The 13,332-nt window shown below is 48.7% G+C and overlaps 1 long non-coding RNA gene and 1 other non-coding gene across 2 annotated transcripts; both read left to right on the forward strand.

Moving 5' to 3' along the window:
* Positions 1 to 215: 215 nt before the first annotated feature.
* LOC101683630 lies at positions 216 to 4,095 on the forward strand. The gene is made up of 2 exons (XR_200728.3): positions 216 to 1,297; positions 1,496 to 4,095. It is a non-coding gene; the product is annotated as an uncharacterized LOC101683630 (long non-coding RNA).
* Positions 4,096 to 12,905: 8,810 nt separating this feature from the next.
* Positions 12,906 to 13,007, forward strand: LOC123388723. Its single transcript, XR_006603241.1, has one exon. It is a non-coding gene; the product is annotated as a U6 spliceosomal RNA (small nuclear RNA).
* The last annotated feature ends 325 nt before the right edge of the window (positions 13,008 to 13,332 follow it).

Consider the following 13,332-nt stretch of genomic DNA (forward strand, 5'->3'; position numbering starts at 1 on the left):
ACAAATCACAGCTGCGTTTCTCAGGCAGAAACGCTACCCGCGGACAACCGGCGACAGTCCCTGCTTCCCCCAGAAGGGTCCCGAACCCCGCCACGCCGGCCCGCCCCGCCCCCACCCGCGCGCCGCGCCGCTGACGTCACCGGCGCTCACGAGGCCGAGCCGCCGCCCGAGAAGTCACGCGCAGGCGCCCCGCCCCCACCACGCCACCGCCCGGGGTGATGCGCCCTCTGCAGAGATTCCTCCGCCGCCGCCGCCTGGAATTTTCCAGACGCTCAGCCGGCCCTTCTTTCGGACTTGCGCGGGGCGGGGTGACCTGAGGCGACCCCAGCGTTTCGGGTCGGCGCCCCTCGGGAGTGCGTCCCCAGCCCGCGTCCCGCCCCCTGCCCCCCCCCGCCCCGTTTCATGGAGTGCTGGTTCCTCCCCCGCATCCCCCAAGGAGGCAAAGGGGGCTTCTCCCCCACGGAAATCGCATCCGAAATGTGACCTTGAAATCTTTTCACCGTGTCACGAAGCGCATCCAGGTGGCGGACCCCGGGGAGGCAGAGGAGGGGAGACGGGGACCCGCCCGAGGCTCCTCGGGAAGGGTGGGGGAGGGACTTTTTTCCCCCGGTGGCGGTGGAGGAATCGTCCCGTTGAGCAGTGTCCCGAGTGACGCGGCACAAGGCTATAAAAGCAAAAGTTGTGGCCTGTCCGTCAGGAGTTAGCGCCAGGGAGGGTCCCGGGTTTGGGCTTAGTTGGGAGGGTGGAGGTGGTTAGTTCAGGGCCTCAGGGGGAAGATGCAGGGGAAGGCAGGGTCTGATGAGACGGGCGGGGGTTGGGGTCCAAGACCAAGCAAAGTTAAAGAGGAAGCTGGAAAGTGGGGGTGCTATGGTGGGGAGAGTTATGTCCATAGTTTGCGCAGTGACCGGGGAGGCTAGCCCTTGTGGCCCGGCTCTCGCTTCTTTCTGAGGAAGGGGAACTTGACGTCTAGGAGGGCACCACCATGTGTAGCTCCAGTGGGCCCCAAGTTCTCCGGTTTGTAGGGGAGGAGGAAGGCAAATAGAAGGAAGAGGAGACAGGATTTCGCCCCCCTTGCTGTAGAGGAAGCGGAACTGGGCGGTTGATACTTGGGAGAATGATCAGGAAGGCCGGCAGTGGGGTGTAGCTGCAGGTGGGCCGGGAGGGCAGACCTTGAACTTGGCGGCACTGCCAGCAGCCCCCTTTTCTTTCCAGAGGGTTGCGACCCCGCCTGGGAATGAGGCCTGGTCTTGTGGAAACTGAACTAGCTTCGCGGGGCTGACCTCTCTGGCCCAGGGTGGTATGTAGTACTGGTTTGGCCTGGGAGAGGGTCCAGGCCAGACCCCTTGTTGGTGTGGGTGGTGTCAGGAGTGATTGAGGAGGTAAGGTGCCATCTAAGTGGTTATTGGTGTGGCGCCTCATGTCCGACAGGCTGGGGCTGTGAGGCAGGATGTTTTGTGTGTCCGCAGACGAAATTGACCCACACTTTATTTTCCAGGTGGCAGTGTTCCTCTTTGGACTTTTCCTCTAGGTTCGGTGCTAACTTCTGTGAACTCATTCTGGCCCTTCTCTTCTTAACTTTCTCGAGGTTATCCATTCGTTTAAAATATGGCTTCTGGTAACGTGGTAAGCTTGGGAAAGTTGCCAAAGGCCCTGAAAAATTTGGCTGTGTTGGTAACGTGAAGGGGAAAAAGTCCCTCCTTGCTGAGACTCGGGGGTGGGTTGGGGGGGTGTTGCCTGCCTGAGGAGATGGGGGGATCAGATGTGTACCTTGGAGGGGCCTGCGGCAACGGCACCAGCTTAAGGTTCCAGAATGCCTCATGGACCATGGTTTGTTGCTGTAGTGTTCATCGTGGTGATCAGATGGCACCCAGGAGAAATGGAGCCCTCTGGCCAGTGTGAGTCCTAGCAGTGCAGGAGGGGAGACCCTGAAGGAGAGAGCCCGCCTAAATTGATGTCTGCAGATTGAATTTCCAGAGGCTTAGGAGGAAGTTTTCTCCAGTGTCCCGTTTCCCGGCCTTGCTCAGGAAGCCCTGTATTCAGGAGGCCACTTAAGGTTTTCAGATGAGCTTATGGAGGGGCTGTCATTAAAAGTGCAAAGCAGATCCATCGGGCCATACACAGAAATGATTTGATTGACCCAGGAGCACCAACTTCAGGCCTCTGAATGCCAGCAGGCACCTCTCCTCTTCTGCGGTGGAGGTTTTCAGATGCTGCATCTTCTAGATCGAGCCTCCAGTCATAACTGGTTCTGGGCTACGAACTTTGCTTCGAGAAGATTCTTAAGCTGTAGGACGATCTGAGGTGCCACAACGCAGAGGGATGCCTTGTAGATGAATCTTGCAGATGGGAGCCCAGTGACCCTCTGACCTGTCCACCCGCCTGTGCCTTGGTTGGAGGAAGTAGTGTGATGGTCTAAGCAGTATTTTGGGAAAGTGTTCACATTGGAAATGCCTTAGGCAATACTTGAATGCAGCCTGCTGGCAAATTTGGGGGAGGGGGGATATTGACGCTCCAGTCTTGGGGATGGGAGTTGGTTGTGGTCAAATTCTGTTAAAAATGGGCGTTGCAATTGCATTGCAGGCAACTAAGCAAAGGGAATAGTTGGGGTATATCAGTGATCTTTTGAGCCCTCTGGGTTTGTTTTTTTGTTTAAAGTTTCAGTTACCAAATGGGAGGACCCTGAGGGGTGGGGTGGAGCACAGCTTGACGTTGGTACTGGGAGGGGTAGAGGGTGAGGACAGGGAGAGGGTTGGGTGAGGGAGGTGTGTGCTGCAGAGGGGTGAGGTGGTGGGAAATGTGGGTTGAAGGGAATTTGGGCGAAAAGGTCAAGTAGAGCGCTGGGGAAACTGAACAACGGGGTAAAAAAATGGGTAAACCCTACTAGGAAAGATAGACCTTTTGGAAGCACAAACATTGCATAGAAACTTAAGTCCTTTTAGAAATGTAAATGCAGGGAACGAAGCAAAATTGTTTTGCTCTGCAAGGTGGGGAAGAGCACAAACATTGCTTAGAAACTTAAAAGTCCTTTAGAAATCTAAATGCAGGAAAAGCAAAATAGTTTTGCTCTGCTTGCAGGGTGGGAAAGACTGAAAACCTGTAATTGAATGGGAATTGCCAGTCCCGAGAGGGGGGTAAGAAATTCCCATCAGCCGGTGAGCGCCGCCTTCGCTGCCTCACTAGCTGCTACAGTGGTTTATGTGAAGGTGAGCAGTCTGTATCGGAGCTAGAAATCTTAGGAAAGACTTGAAGTGGCTGCTGAAATGCACTTAAATTTTAAAAGAGGTGGTGTGCTTTTAAGGTATACTCTAAATGGGTTTATAATACTTCTGTTCACTGAGATTTTGTGATTGAAAATTGAACAAAGGGAAAATGCAATGACTTTCAAAGGAACTTTTTTATAAACAAATCTCCTTTTTGTGGTTTATTAACAGCAGTAAAAATGGTTGCTATTAACCTTAGTTCTTGTAACAAAACGTTTTTGTGGTCCCTGTAACTGTATTTGGGAGCAAACAACCATGTACCCTTGAGAAGGTTGGAGTTAATCGGCTGTATCTTTAATTTGAATGTGCTTTTTAAGTTGACCAGTACTTGAGGGGAAACTATGAAGTCAAAGTCAATTTGGGAAATAAACAAAAATGGGGCGGGGAGGGACCTGTACTGGATGTGGTCTGTTTTTAAAAAATGTAGAGAAAGAGCTGAAAAAACGGCTCATAATTGTTTTCTGAGCTGCACCTATTGATTTGGTGAGGTAATAACCTGTGGCTTTTGATCTGTGCCTCTTCCCCTTGAATTTCACTTAAAATTTAAACTGCCCTGTACTATGCCCCTGGGATTGCTGGGTTCTTTTTTAATGTTTAAGAATCTGTTAGTCCAGTTTTTAATTGGTGACTTGGGTACAATGAAATTGCTGTCCGAGGAATTGAAGGAGCATTAGTCATGCGTGTATGGGGAAATACTTTTGGGTGTGTGGGTTCGAGTATCCTGTGTTAACTCTGTCGTAAGAACTAGTTCTGTTGCATCATGTATGTGATCACTAATCGGTTTTCTTCCCCCCCTTCACAGCACGAATAAAGGTTGGAGTTCTAAACTCATAAATGTTGTATGGCTATGTTACGTGTTTTGACCTTTATTTTGAATGTAAACCAAGGTACCTGTCGTGAAATGGACTGTTCTGACTGTAGATTTAGACTGGGATTTGCTCTTGAGAATTAAGTAACTGAGGTCATTAAGTGGAGTGTGGTAACCTTGAACAGAAAGGGGTGTCCCGAGTGTTCCACAGCCTGGTGGGTGGCTGTGGGCGCTCTGCTCACCTTGGGGAGTGGCTAATGGTGGTGAAAAATGTGATGCTGAACCTTAGAGCTGGTGGAGGTCAGTTTCCGGGTCCGGGGGCTACTTTGTAATATCTTGGAACTTGAACTGGTGAGATTTCCAAATGGCCTTGTCAGAAAGGGGGCGGGTCATTTCTTTTGTTGAGGGGAAACAGTCTAAATAGAACGTGTCATGTTTTCCATGTTTGTGGTTTGGGGGAGGCTGGAATGGATCTGGGGTGTGGGTCTAAGCTCATTATTCTCTAGTCCTAAAAAGAGTTTGGTTTGCCTTTGTGGGGTGACATGAGATTGGGCTCGGGTGTGTACCTTTGTGTGAAGCAGGCCAGGGGTACACACAGGGCGTGAGTAGAGGCTGTTGGAGTCTTAAGTTTGCCTCGGGGACTGCCTTGTTGTGTGTACCCTGGGTTGGGAGCAAAGTCCCTCTGCTGCTGTTGGTACCTATACTGTCAGTCCCTAAGGCTTTTGGGGAGTTTCAGAATAGAAACTGCTGCCAGCCCCTTCAGAGTTTTGTTTCTGGAGGGAACTGAAAGGGAAGCCTGTCTCTGGAAGGGGAGTCGAGACCTGAACTAGGGACAGGTGAGTGCTGGTGCCCTCGACAAGGAAGAGCAACTGTGGGATTGGCCGTGGTCCTCAGTCCTTGGGTCTGCGTGGGCTGCTTGTGGGTCCTCAAGAACCCTGATGTGTCTTACTGAGAACCTGGAGTTGGATGCTGGGGAGGAGGAAGTGGCCTGTTGGGGAGGTCAAGGCTCTGCTGTGAGTGGGGGCTGCGGTGTTCAGGTTTGAGGGTCTTCCCTGCTTGCCATTCTGGTTCCTGATCCTCCTAGAACAATCTAGGCCGCCTTTCCTATTTACCCGTTCTCTCTGCCTTTTTACCCCAGCCTTCCCCCATCCACCCTGCCCTTTATTCCAAACTGGTTTCTCGTGATGAGGAAGCATTCCGGCCTTGATATAAATGCTATAAATGCCTTCCTAAATGTCACCGTTTCCTAGCAACCGCGTGGGCTGATGAAGAATTTCCATGAGGGTGCACTGTTTGGCCCTGGCTGAGAGCAGGCAGCTGAAGGCTGAGCCCCTTGTCTCATAGCCGCCTTCCAGTCCGGGAGCCCCTGAGATGGCTGCTGGAAGGGAGAGGTTTCTACCTGTTCTTTACCTGCCCTTAGGCTCGGGTCACGTGGGCTGGGTTGCTGGTGTGGGTGACCGCATTGGTGAGTTTTGCTGATCAGTTTGCATTCTAGAGCATAAAATGGAGCCTTCGCTCTGAACTGCCACAGGCTGTGGAGGATACGGTGAAATCCACCAGGTAGAAAACGGTGCAAAGTACAAGTAATGGGGCCTACGGATAGCAGGAAGCGGGCCCGGAAGTCCCAGGAAAAGGGACTCCAGCCCGCGAGTGGGTGTGGGTAGAGGCGCCTCTGGGGGCCCTGTCCGGACAGAATTGCAGGACTGGCCGGCCCCGCAGAAGGCATGGGACAGAAAAGGCCCCCGCTTCCGCCTTGTCACTGCCCTTGGGGTCCTTGACTGTGAGCATTAAGGGACTAGTAGGACGTTTTATGCCGAACCTCGCCTCTCCGGGTCACTAAGTCTTTGGAGGAAATGGGAAGCTCTGGCCCCGGGTGGTGCTGGTATGAAACGGAGCGCGGCGGTTTGTGTGTTTGCGGCCTGACATGGCCTGGCGGTGGCAAGAGGGAGGCAAAGGGAGCAAAACAGCCCAAAATAAAAAGATGTGAGGATGTAAGTCCCCAGGAGGATGGGCTTGACCTAGCTCTGGTGGGTGCCCGCCCCCAGCTATCTTGTGGCCTGCGGGTAGGACACTGCTCGGGCCCCCCACCCTCCGGCCCCTCAGCTCCGTACCTCCTCCTCACCCCGGGAAATATCTTAACTAAAGTTCTCATGTATATAAAAAGGGTTTATCGTGGGCTTTACCAATACAATTGGAAAAAAACAAAATCCTCAGTTATCTGTTACTGGCAGTGAACATCTTTCCCTGTTTTTGAGGCAACTTTGGTGGTGGTGATGTAACCCGTTGTGTGGCTGTATCAGTTTAAACAATCTCCTTCAGATGACATCAACTATTTTCTGCTTGTTTTTTGTTTTCTCTCAGGAAGTAGAGCTGTGCTGACCTTCCCTGTAGCTCCCACTTTCTCACATCTGGGGTGATTTCTTGGGGAGATACGAATGTATGAAATCACTATGTCAGACCTAGGACTTGAGATTCACTCATGGTGTAAATATCGCCCTCCTGGGAGGGGTTTCCTAAATCTGTTTTTTTCGCTGTTGGTGTGGACCCGGCTGTTCTCCACAGAACGGGTATCAGCCCCGTAATGTTCCGGGGGCGGGGGACGCTGTCCAGGCTACTCTACTGGGGAGCCTTGCTCCGCCGCTGCTGAGGCTCAACATCTGTGTGCATTGGGTCATTTGCAGTGGGGTGTGTGTATATACACACGCGTGCCCACGTGCACACACGCTTCGGCTTCCTGGTTCATTTTCTGTTGGTGGTTATGTAAAGGCACTTATGTATTAAAGACATTAATAACCTAGTTTGTTGGAAATATTTTTCCTGGTTTGCAGATTGCCTTTCCTTTTGCTGCTTTTGTTTCAGACCTCGAATGTGACACGGGTTTTCAGCGGTCGGCACTTTACGGTTTCTGTACTTGGTGTTGGGCTTAGATCTCTCCCACCCTTGAAGGACCTCAATACTCTCTATTGTGGCACTTATGGTTCATTTGTTTTTACATTTAAACATGTACTGCAGCTGGAGTTTATTGTGCTGGTGGGGCTGGGGGGGTGGCTGCTGCTTGCTCAGAGCCCCCCAAGCTGCTCCCCGCCCTGTGCCGGCCTCCCCGGGACTCCTTGACAGAGTGAGTAGCAGAGTCCTGTCGGCCATGAGGGTTGTTGTCCCAGTGGGACAGTTCACTAGAGAAGAATGTGGGGACAGGCAGGTATTGTCTCCTGGTGGGGTCCTGGTGGTTGCTTCCCCATGGCTCCCTGTTCCGCCATTCTGTTTTGAACTTACGGCAACCCCCCACTGGGAGGGGGTGCTCAAAAGCAGGTGCATAAAGATCTGGGTCCTTCTGACCTGGCTATTCAGCGGCTTAACCCCACCCAACCCCATCCACCGAGGCCGTTACCCTCAGATGTGACGGGGTGGGGGGGGAATGCAGTGTGTGTTGGGCACAAGGCATTTGCGGTGCTGCCTTCCTCTCCTTTATTGCCCGGGCTCAGGTCTGGCCCCTGGGTCCTGCTCCCTCTCCTGCCCTCTAGGCACCTGCCTGCGTTGCTCTGAGCCTTTTATGTAACAACAGTCAGTGTGCAAATCAGTGTTCTGGTCTGTTCTGGTTTTGCATGTAATTTTGTTTCCATGCACATGTCTGTATCAGCAGAGTTCACAAATACATTGAAAGTGGCTTTTTCTCGGTTTATGCTCTCACAGGTATGCCACAGTTGGCACTTGAGTGGCTCAGTCATTAAGTGGCTGCCTTCAGCTCAGGTCATGATCCCAGGGTTCTGGGATTGAGCCCCTATTCAGGCTCCTTGCTCAGGGGGAAGCCTGCTTCTCTCCCACTCTCCCAGCTGGTGTTCCTCTCTCGCTTTCTCTGTCAGATAAATGAAATCTTAAGAATGCCACAGATGGGCTTCTAGTGGCCTGTGAATGCTCAAACTGTGTAAGTATATATGTATGTATATACAGCTCGCTGAAGAGGTCCATGACCTCAAAAAAGATCAAATGAACAACTGCATTATTTTGACCCATAGTGCTGCTGCTGTTGGATGTATAGCCCAGTCCTAAGTTGTAAGCAGTGTTTTGACTGTTGTAGGTGGCGCCTGCTGTGAGCATCTGTACGAATTTCGAGTTTTTGTGTCCTGTTTGTTCCCCAGAGTGCCGTTGCTTGGTCCATGAGCATGTCTGGTTTTACAACTCTTGTCAGAGGCTCAGACACTCTACGGAAAGCTTACATTGCCTCTTGTGAGTGTATCCAATCTCTAGAACTTTCTCATCTTGCAAAACTGAAATTCTGTAACTCCCCATGACCACCTCCCTTTAGTCCCTGGTAACCATCATTCTATTTCTCTGTCTCTATGAGCTTGAGGACTCTAGGCACCTTGTGTTAAGTAGAATCACAAAGTATTTCTTTTCGCAACTGGCATATCTTACTTGGCGGAATACCCTCAAGGCTCACCTGTGGTACAGCAGGTGTCAACATTTTCTTCCCGCTTAAGAGTTGAAATATGGGTGCCTCGCTGGCTCAGTTGGTACAGCATACAGCTCTTGATCTCGGGGTCATGAGTTGGAGCCCCGTGTTGGATGTAGAGGTTACTTAAGCGAGCAGAAACATACTCCATGGTACATAAGATTTATCATCTGTTGGTTAACACTTGGGGTGTGCCCACCTTTTGGTTATTGTGAATAATGCTCCTATGAACACAGGTGTACAAATAACCTTTTGAAACCCTGCTTTCATTTCTTTCGGAGACACACCCAGACGGGGGGATTGCTGGATCAGACGGTATTTCTAGTTTTTATTTTTTGAGGAGCTGCGGTTTTCCATAGTAGTGGCCCCCACTGTACATCCCAGCAGTCTGTAAGAATTCCAGTTTTCCACATTGTTGTCAGCACGTGGTCTCGTACTTGAAATAACAGCCATCCTGCTGGGTGTGAAGTGGCGTCTCTCTATGGTTTTGATGTGCGTTTCCATAATGATTAGTGATGTGGAACCTCCTTCTATAGGATTGTTGGCTATCCGTATGTCTTGGTTGGAGAAATATCTTTCAAGTTCTTTGCCCATTTTTAAAACTGGGTTGTTACTGTTACTGATTTTCGTTCTTGAAATATTTTAGATATTAACCCGTTATCGGATCTGTGATTTACAAGTATTTTCTCCCATTGTGTAGATTGCCTTTGGAGTCTGTCGATGGTGTTCTTCGATGCGCAGAAGTTTTTAACTTCTATCCAGTTTATCTTTTTTTACTTTCGTTACCTGTGCTTTTGGTGTCATGTCCAAGAAATCATTGCTAAGTCCAATGTTAGGGACTGTTTACTGCTACTTTGAGAAGTATGTCGGTATTCTTAATTCCTGTTTTTGAACTTACTGGTTAATTTATTTTACCACTTGATTTTACTCTCTGCCTTTTCCTCTTTGACCACTTACCGTGTGAAATTCCATATTGCGTTTCATTAACAATCATGAATTCTTCACTTCAGAAGGTAAGCTTTTGCCAGTTACAATTATCAAACTTAGTCTGGTTTATTCCTTTTATTGTTGGTGCAAGAAGTATTATCACACAAGGACTTTTAAAACATTCGTATACCAAGTCCAGTAAGAACTAAGTCTGTTGGTTTTGCTTCTAGTTACTTTTTCTTTATTATCTAAACGTGTATGTACTCTCACCGTTTAATAAGTACTCTTTGCCATTTAAGGACCTATGAATCCAACTGAGGAGTAGATCTAAGTTAATTACAAAGTTGAAATATCAAACTTTTACTGAGTAAATACTATGTTTGTTTTGTTCCAGGTCAATACTAATGTCTTAACGATCATCCACGTAATCTGTTTATGAAGTGTTTAGCCTCCAGTTTCTGTTGTTTTTAATCAAATACAGCAACTATTGATGACTGTCACTGTTTTTTAAAACATATTAAGTGGAGGCTCTGCTATTCCTCTTAAGGCAAGAATATTCTCTCCCTGTTGGAACTCAAGTACACAAAACTGGGTTAATCTTTGATTCATGACATAACATGGCTCTTTCATTTGCTTCCATGTTTTTAATAATGTAGTAAGCATTTCTGGATCTTCTGTTCAGTATGAAAACTAGGACCTGAGACAGTAGCTTCCTCTGCCCATGGGGTCATCCCCCTGCCATCTCCCTGCCTCCCTCTGGGCCAACTTACCATCATCCTGAATACCGGGTTATCTTTACTTGCTTTCTTTTCATATAGCACTTAAAAAACAAACAAAAAACTACCAAAGTATGTTTTTTAAGGAAGCTCCAGGCCTTCACAGCCCCTCCGGGACAGCACAACACGACAGCTCTCCCTCTCTGTGCTGTCTGGATCTGGGACTGTCCATTTAGCACAAAACGAGAATGGACCCAGCAGACTCGGTCTTCTTCTGGTGCCCTTTCCCCTAAGCAGGTTGAAAAACAAACTATTCTAGGACAGCAGTTGGGACCTGTGCAGAACGCTGCATTTGATTGTATCTCGTTGGTTGCTTTGTTTGGTCTGTTGAAATCTCACCTGGCATCCGTCTGCAGGCATTTCTGATCCTAAGTGGTAAGGAACTGGGCTCAGTGCGCCCAGTCCGTGTCCTCTCCTGCCCTTCCGCTCAGCACTGCCCCCGCTGCTTTCTCGGAGGCCACCAAGTGCCAGGAGCACAGGTGGGAACCGGGCTCTAATAGGGTCCTGGAAAGCTTAACACTGGGAATGCCAACGCCCAGGATCTGGCCTGGCAGCCTTATCTTTGCCCCCTTAGCCTCTGGGGTAATCGGTGCACTGTCCCCCTGACTCCTCCGTTGATGAAACTGTAGTGTGACCAGCTGTCTGTGTGTCACTGCGAGGCCCCGCCGCTCCCCCATGCTGACCTCCATGACAAGGCTCTGAGGGTTTTGTTCTGATTTCTTTCAAGGTATAAAAAATGTTGAAAGTAATAACCTGCATGTGTTAAAAATTCAAACCCTCTGGAGGAGATGGAGTGACATCTTTCTCTAACCCCCAGGCTCCCTTCCCACAGGGGCCAGTACCGTGGCCAGTTGTTGGCTCTTTCCGAAGAACCCTGTGTAGGTATTTCACTGAAGATCCGCTGTACCATACCCTGGCTTGTACTTCGGACTATTCGGTGAGCAATAGTACCTCAAGGAGCTCACTGCAGATCTTCTATGGTCTGCTTTGGGCTTTTGCACATCTGTGTGATAGTCTGTGTTCGAATTACCCATTTCCCTTTTGGGGAACAATTAGATTGTTCCAGCAGTTTTTACTGTGTATAAGGCTATGCTGAGTATAGGGTAGCTGTGCCCCTGAGGGAAGCTTTCCTTACAGGAGGATTCTGGGTCACAGTCCAGGTGGCTTTCTAAACGTGATGGCCACTGCCTGCTTATGTACTGGGGGGTTAACTTGTTCCGTCGACACCTTTACCAACACTGTGTTCTTAAGTTGGGTGGTTATGTGAAAATAGTATTTCACTGTAGTTTTGACTCTGTTTCTATCGGGCTATGTGCCTGATTCTCAAGAGCGTGATCTACTGTAGAAATAACCCCTTTGTCACTTGTGCTGCGAATACTTTCCTGTTGTCATTGATCCTGATTTTTATGTTTCATGCTGAAAATTTGCTGTTCGGGGTTTCAAATACAGTTACTTATCAACGTTTTCTTTTATGGCTTCTGGGCTTTAGGACTGAGGTTGCAAAGGGCCTGTCTTTAGGAAGGGCACCTCAGGCTTCCCCAGCCCGCCAGCAGCGGCAGTTCCCGCAGCCCTGCCCTGGCGTTTTGGAGTTCATCTTCGCCGATCGGAAGGCAGATTCAGTATCTCCGTGTTTCACTTTCTGATGCTGTGAAGCTGGGCTTTGTTGACTGAACAGTACGTCTGCTTTGTGCTTCGCTTATGTTTCCACTTCTGAGAAGTCTTGGCTTGAGGACATTGACCCTTCTGTACTGCAAAACAGATTTCAGACTTGCAGTGTGCCTTTCTTCTCTCTTTTCCTTTCTTGAACACAGTTGACCCACGACATGTCACCGGTTTCAGGTTGTAGTTTGCCTTTTAAAGGTACATGTTGGATCTTGCCGATGGTTTTAAGTTTCGTCATCAAATCTGTTACTATTGTGGTTTCATACTTGGATGTTAGACTGTTTCCCACTGGTTTCTAGTGCTTTCATTTTTGACATTTGAGATAACTCTAATCCATCTAGAAGTCGTTTGTACAGTATGAGGTAAGAATCTATTTCAGGATGGCTAACCGATGTTCCCAGTACCACTCCGAATAATGCTTTCTCTACTGATGCAGAATGGCACTTGTCGGTTATGGACTAAATATTTAATATAATTGACTCTATTTCTGAACCTTCTCGTCTTCCTCCATTTTGTCTTTCCTCTGCCAGACCAGTGTGTCCATGTGTTAGCTTTATCATACCTGATGATAGTATCTTACGTGATTGTAATATGTGCTAATACCATCCCCTGGCATTCTTTTGGAAGGTCTTCTGATTCTTACTGGAATTGCATCACATTTATCAATATATTACGATACCGAGACAGTCCATCCCTGCTCATTCAGGATAGGATGATTTTCATGGAATTTTAGACTTGTGCAAGTTACGTACATTTGTGACCTTTGCTTCTAGAAATGTTACATTCTGTGTTGTGGTGAGATACATTTTTCTGTTAAAATTTCTGGGGCGCCTGGGTGGCTCAGTCGGTTAGGCATCTGCCTTCAGCTCAGGTCATAATCCCAGGGTCCTGGGATCAGGCCCCACATGGCAGGCTCCCAGCTCAGCGGAGAGTCTGCTTCTCCCTCTGCCTGTCTCTTTCTCTGTCTCTCATGAATAGATAAAATCTTAAAGAAAATAAAATTTCTGATTAAGGTAGTCCTCACTTCAGCAGCACATGTATGTACTAAGATTGAAAGGACACTGAGATCAGCATGGCCCCCATACAGCGATGACATGCAAATCGGTGAAGTGTTCCATATTTTAAAAAATAAAGACTTCTGATTAAGGTAGCATGTAGTAAGACTTGTTTTGTATATATACACATTATTTTGAAAGTAAATATGCTGATTATTTACATATTGGCAGACAGGGCGGGTGCTTGAGTCAGATGACTGCTCCCATGCTGGACCATCTCCCTGCCTCAGTTTCTCCGTGTGTAAGAAGGGATAATCCTGGTACCCAGTAAGAAATGGGGTGAGGGTTAATGAAATGATGGAAGGCCCCGCTGACACGGGGTGAGCACCGTTCTGTTGGGGTGTAAAAGTAAGAGTCGTCCACTGGCTCTGTCCTCGATGGGATTTATTTCGTT

Source organism: Mustela putorius, unplaced genomic scaffold (genome assembly GCF_011764305.1).
Source record: "Mustela putorius furo isolate JIRA1106 unplaced genomic scaffold, ASM1176430v1.1 tig00000127_pilon_pilon_pilon, whole genome shotgun sequence".
NCBI lineage: Eukaryota > Metazoa > Chordata > Mammalia > Carnivora > Mustelidae > Mustela > Mustela putorius.